Source organism: Palaemon carinicauda, chromosome 21 (assembly GCF_036898095.1).
Source record: "Palaemon carinicauda isolate YSFRI2023 chromosome 21, ASM3689809v2, whole genome shotgun sequence".
Taxonomy (NCBI): Eukaryota; Metazoa; Arthropoda; class Malacostraca; order Decapoda; family Palaemonidae; genus Palaemon; species Palaemon carinicauda.
The window spans coordinates 44,230,790-44,238,028 of NC_090745.1; the positions used below are offsets into that span (position 1 = coordinate 44,230,790).

At 35.6% G+C, this 7,239-nt stretch overlaps 1 pseudogene; it reads right to left on the minus strand.

The window, feature by feature from the left end:
* Nucleotides 1-3,072: 3,072 nt before the first annotated feature.
* Nucleotides 3,073-6,530, minus strand: LOC137614668 (uncharacterized; annotated as a pseudogene).
* Between the last annotated feature and the right edge of the window lie 709 nt (nt 6,531-7,239).

Consider the following 7,239-nt stretch of genomic DNA (forward strand, 5'->3'; position numbering starts at 1 on the left):
AGACAAAGATTTAGACAATACATTAAATCAAATGCTCAAACTTGGTATGAATTTGCAAATGAAAAACTAAGATTATTTAATAAATGGCTTAAGGCTGCCAATGTTAATAATTTTGAAGAACTCATTAACCTAACTGTGACTGAAAAATTCATGAGAAAACTGCCAAAAAATATTAAAATGCATATTGCTGACCGTGAGGAAGAGGATTTAAAGAAATCTGCTATGTTAGCTGACCATTTTTTCTTGATACACAAAACACACAAAGGTACTGAGATGTTTGTAAAGCAAGGCAAAGCAACAGGGTTCAGTGGTGAGAAAGAGGGTGTTAATTATTGTTCATATTATAAACAACAAGGTCATGACATAAATGAATGTAAAAACCCAACCTGTAAGAAATCTAAGTTTTTTGGCTCTAAGCTGTCCGACCCCGATGTTGGTAAATATAAAGACTGTAAATTTAGCGTAAAAGGCAAAGGAACTATGCATTGTAGTACGCCTGAAAGTGATGCCTTGTTTGCTAATTATATTTCAGAGGGTACAGTAACAATTCCCAATGGTACTCCTGTTAAAGTAAGAATCTTACGTGATACTGGGTCAAACCAAAGCATGATTTTACATAGTGCAGTGCCTACAATTTCTTTGCTTGATGGAAAGGTACTAGTTAGGGATTTAAGTCACACTAAGAGTTTATCTTTAGCAGAGCTCAATTTAAACTGTGAATATGTATCTGGTAAAGTAAAGATTGCTGTTATCAACACACCATTCCCTTTACATGATGTTCAAGTATTACTTGGGAATGATTTAGCTGGTCAACTAACTTTACCTAACCTTATTTTGTATAATCAACCACTGGATATTGGTATCAGGACAACTGCCCCCGGGACAACTGCCCCCAGGACAACTGCCCCCAGGACAACTGCCCCCAGGACAACTGCCCCCAGGACAACTGCCCCCGTAGGACAACTGCCCCCGTAGGACAACTGCCCCCGTAGGACAACTGCTCCGTAGGACAACTGGTCCCCTTAGGAAAACTTCCCATGGGACAATTGCCCTCGTAAAACCACTGGACAATAGTGTAAAAAATATAAATTCACAACTATTAAAACCAATGCTTTATTATTGTTAATAAAAAAATACATGATTTAAAAAATACATGTTTTAAAAAGATAACATTCTATACTAAAAATTTGTACATAGATGGGTTGCAAAAATGTTGAAAAGGGATTTAAATACTAGAATTTTAAATTGTGGGCTATGTATCTCAAAAATTCCAATACATCGCGGTTCTCAAATTCTTGAACAATGTTTGCTATTCGTATGCTAAAATCCTGATAGCGTTTCCGCTTAGGAGGTACTGGATGCCCAGCAAGTATTTGATTAATTATGACGCTGGATAGTGCCTGTTCTCTCTTCAACACCCCCAGATCCATATATTGGATGAAATGACGTAACTCTTGCTTGCATATGGTTATGCCAGCCTTCTACGGCGTTATTTGTTCGAGGTAAATCTTCAACAACACGAGTAAACATACTCCACATGCTTATAGGGAAACGTGGCTGTCTCCTTGTATTTCGACGTCTTCTGCCGATGTATGTATCTTCAAAATAATCTATTATTGTATCAGCCCCAGGTGGCAACATCTCTTGTAGTTTCTCAAATGCTTCAATAACTTTTTCTGAGGAAACAAACGCTAATGCAGGAATCATACGTATTTGCAAGGAAAAATTGGCGTCAGTTTGGTATTTAGTTTGGAGACCTTCATTTTGCACCTTACGGTAAATGCTTTGAGATAAGTGGTAAAAACATCCTTTAATAGTTACGTTGGGGAAGATCTCTTCAATAGCACTCCTAGTAGCTTGTTCAAAGTCTAATAGGAAGGTCTTTGGATTAAGTTTAGGGTTTATAGTGAGGAGTTGTTGGTGGATATCTTCATATGCTGCTTGTCGTTTGTTTGGTAGCAGAGCATACACAAACGGAATAACTCTTTCAGAAGTTAAGCAATGAATAGTGTACAATTGGTAAAATAACTCGGGTACAATCTTAAAGGTACTGTCACCAAACCAATTATCTGATTTCTCCAGAAGGCTAATGTTTGTTGGTGTTGAAAATAAATCCACTATCATAAAGAAGAAAATCTTCACCACTAGAAGTTTTCTTGTACTCGTAAGGAATGACCATGTCTTCTAGGTTTGATGGGATGGGATGAGGAGCACCAGCAGCTTGTTTGTAGCTCCTTGTTGCATGATGAATATGTCTCACCGGCGGTAGCTGAGTTGCAGCACCGCTTGATATCGACTCAACTGTTTGGGAAATTATTTGCTGTGCAGTCTCTTCGGTAGCAATAGATTTAGCCTTTATTTCCTGTTGTACTAACAAGACTTCACGTACGACCGATTAGACACTGGATCCTTCTTACTTTTTTTTTTTTGTAAACATTTGTTTGACTATACAGAATTAGCCAATTGGCAATAGCTTTCGAAAATAAACTATAACTCGTATGACCAATTACCTAATTGGGAAGTAACTACATAAATGGTAATAAATTTAGGAAATAGATACAATTATTTCTTCAATGACCGATTACGTAATTAGGAAGAATATCTTCATAAATTGTTACTAAAAAGTAATTACGTAAATGGCAGTATGGGGGGCAATTTTCCAGGGGGCAGTAGTCCTACGGGGGCAATTGTCCTGGGGGCAGTTGTCGGGGGGTAACTGTCCTGGGGGCAGTTGTCTCGGGGGCAGTTGTCCTAGATCCAATATTTCTACATGAGTAGAGGGAAAAAAAGAGAATAGAGAACACACAACCAAAATAATTTTTATTCATTTTCATCATCGTCATCATCCAGGTATAGGTCTTCTATATCCTCGTCATCGTTGTCCAAATTTATAATGATAGGTCCAACAGGCTCTTGAATGTTGTCCATTGACCATAATGATAGGTCCAACAGGCTTTTGAATGTTGTCTATTGACCATAATGATAGGTCCAACAGGCTCTTGAATGTTGTCCATTGACCAATACCCATCCTCAAAGGCTCGAGATCGTTTCACTGCAGACCCCCAAACACTTTCAGTGGCCAAAAGCTTGGCTTCCTCCAATCTTGCCTGCAAGTCTGCCCGGGTGAATCTCTGTAAAGATGAACGCACATGACGTTTCATACACGCCAATACTTGCTCAATGGCATTGAGCTCTGGGTGGGCAGGTTGCAGACGCACAACTCGTGGCCCCACTCTCGAATTATGTTGTCCACGATGTACTGTGGTTTTTGCCTGTTCTGTTGACATATGAGCAACAGCTCAGGTCTTGTGGCACCGTGTGGGGCAGGACTGGGTGACTCTGAAGCCAGGTAATAAGGTCTTGCTTTCTTGGTGGCCATGGTAGGACACCGACACTCGTCTAATAGCTGGCTGTGATAAGGTGCATTGTCGAGCACCAATACTGATGGTTCAGGCAGCAATGGTAGAAGCTGCGTTGTTAACCCGCGTATGAACAGCTCGCCTGTCATTTCCCCGTGGTAATCACTACTTTTACTCTTTGCAGGATAACAAAGGAAAGAGCCTTCAATAAATCCATTTGCTGTGCCAGCTGCTACCACCACGAAGCGCTCTCCCTCACCAGGTGGTACCTGTCGGCTATGCATGGCACTGGTAGCAGGTTGTGCGGTGTCCACCCACTCTCTGTTGTGGCTCATTCTGGTGGTGAACCACATCTCATCGACATATACTATCTCCCTTCCATCTTCTCGATGTCACTTCAGAGCCCGGAGAGCCCCGCTCCATCGGCAAACCACATCAATGTACTCTTTTGCAAGATATATCTTTCGTTGAGACGTTTTATATCTGAATCCCATATCTTGCAGGAGCCGCCACACCGCTATCTTGGAGGTTGTTTCAGGGATTATGGTGGCTGTCTTCAAATCTGTCATCAGGGTTCTAACAGTAAATACTTGCTTTGTAGCAAATATCTTGTGAAGAAACCGATGAATGGCACCCTCTGTAAAATTATCAAAGACTTGTGGTATAGGAAATACTTCGCCAGCAGACTCATGTGAGATCACTGAGCTGTTACGGTGAATAATCTTCCCCACAGAAAGCGACTTATACCCATGATATTTGCCACACGGTCGTAGGGGCTGTGTGGACAAAGACCAGTATTTAGCCAGTGAATAAAAATTCATTATATGTTATAATTTGTTTTCTCTAAGCACACGTTCATGCAAAGAAATTGATAATATTATAAGTCATAATAATCACATTAATATTCGTCACAGTTATTATCATTATTGTTGTTATTAATATAATCATCTTTATTGTTATTATTCATACTTCGACATCAAGGAAGAGTATAAGTAGAATATTTAGAGATATATAAATGCCTTACATATATGAACTTAGACATATATAGTACATACATGCACATACACATAATTCATAAATGAATCTTTATATATAAATATGTGTGTAAGTACAGTGTATATATATATATATATATATATATATATATATATATATATATATATATATATATATATATATATATATATATATATATATGTATATAAATATATGTATATATATATATATATATATATATATATATATATATATATATATATATATATATATATATATGTGTGTGTGTGTGTGTGTGTGTGTGTTTGTAGAAATCACGAAAGCTGACACATGATGAATATAAAATGTATTATAGCCACGAAAGGAAAAATTGTGTGGTATCGATATGTTGATGATGTTCTAGGTATTTTAGAAGAAAATTTTAATCTTGAGGGTTTTGTTTCAATCATTAATTCATTACTACCATCAATAAAATTCACTATAGAAAATGAAGAAAATAACCGTATCCCATTTTTAGACGTTTTAATAGTTAGAGAAACAGATAAATTTAAGTTTTCCATATATAGAAAGCCTACAAATAATTTTTCATATGTACATTTTTACTCCGGTCACTCTAAAAATATAAAGCATTCAGTTTTTTCCTCCATGTACCTTAGGGCACTGAGAATTTGTAGGCCAGATTACATTAAGGAGGAGTTCACTAAAATAGAAAAAAATTGCAACAGATCTTTGTTATCCCAAATATTTCTTAGAAAAATGTATGAATAAGGCTAAGAAAACATTTTATAGTGTCCAATTAGAGAGAAAGAAAACAATTAATAATATGCTTTGTTTGCCATTTCATGTTTGTTTTTTAGATGTTATACCCCTTTTGAAAAAACTAGACATTGCTGTAGTGTTTAAATATAATTTTACATTAAAAAACATGTTAATTAAGAATAGTTCTGGAAATGATAATAATGTAATATATAGCATTCCTTGTTCAGAGTGTAACCTATTTTATGTTGGCCAAACATCAAAAAGTATACCAGTCAGATTAAAACAGCATCAGGTGGCCGTCTCCAGGGGTTCTCTTAATAATGCTTTCGCCTCCCACTGGTTAGGGTCAAGTCACAGAATTAGTTTGTCAAAGACGGAAAAAGTAATCCATGTAAATTACTATTTCCAAAGGAATATTGTTGAATCATTTCTAATCTCCTGTACTCAAGGTAAAAATTTGAATCTAAGCCCAGGTCTGTTTTCCGTTAATCCAGTATTATCCTTTTATCTAAAATCTGACTTCTCCGGAATTATTAAGAAACTGACAGCTGTTAGATCCCCTTCTCCAGTATAAATACGATGTCTCTGTATATGTATTCTCATTGCTGAGTTTGATAATGTCCTGAGTGGATGAAAGTACTAACTCCAATAAAGTCTTTTTCATTTTTTCTTTCATGGCTATAATATATATATATATATATATATATATATATATATATATATATATATATATATATATATATATGTCATATTTATATTTATATATATATATATATATATATATATATATATATATATATATATATATATATATATATATATATATATATATATGTCATATTTATATTTATATATATATATATATATATATATATATATATATATATATATATATATATATATATATATATATATATATATATATATATATATATATAAGGAGATCAGTAGGATAGGTAAATTGTTAAATATGGTTGATGAAGCTAGTCAGTGAGATAGTTTGCAGTCAAGAAAAAATCTGTCATCTCTTAATCTTATTGTGAAAATTTAGAAATACATTAATATAAACAAAATGTTTTTATATAATTTTTTTTCCAAAGTTGTCATTCAAGTATTACCCCTATAAAATTTAATTTAGGCTTCCTGTCTGAATCATTTGGTGTTTGTGCATGATCTGTTATCAACTTACCTGTTAACGCGGTTCTTTTCTTTATTGCATACTGCAAAAACACGCAGCACAAAAGCAGTCTTGCAGCCACGAGGACAATTTGCCAGGCCTGCCATAAGTGAAGCACCAGACAGCAGTCACGTAGAACAGATTGGCTTTGACGTATGAATGGTCTGCTGTCCTCGGCCTGTTATCGGCGTGTTTACTATTATGAATGAAAAGTTTACTGGTATTACGTCTGATGTCATAGTTCACGTCACAACTAGCCTCTCCCTGGGTGCGTCTTAATTTAGCTAAGTTACCTTTTCAATTTCTTATATTTACTCTGGTAAGTGCCTTTATTATTCACATTAGACATTACTGCATATTTTTGCTTATTAGGCTGTGGCTTCAAAAACTTGTTTACAAAATGTGACCCATATACGATGTTTTGGTAGGATTTTATCAGCGAAAATCAATTGGACACGGCCCTAAAATGCATAGTAGTTAATTCATTCCAGAACTCATTCCGCTCTTCTTCACTTTTCTCACAACCTGGCCCATACGCACTGACAAAAGCCCAACATTCCCTACCCAACCTAATCCTTGCCCACATTAACCTAGATGATATCTCCTTCCATATGCTCAGAACTCCTACTAAATGAATCATTGTTAATGAAATAATGATTATGGGGTGATGGGTTAGGTTTGGCCATGGGTTGAGAAGAACCAGAATTATCAAGAATTTTAACAAAAGAAGAAATTGATATCAAGAGTTTAGGAAACTCATCGCTATCGAAAGATGACCGAACTTATGCATTGTCTAAAGGGAGAGGCGTGTCAATATCATCATCTTCGTTGTAATTAATTAGTCTAGTTTCCGTTTTCTCCCATGGAACTGTTAAATTAATTGGCTGTCGAATTAAAACAAGAAGACTAGAATAACTTATGCTCTTCTCAACTTACTGATAGAGGGTT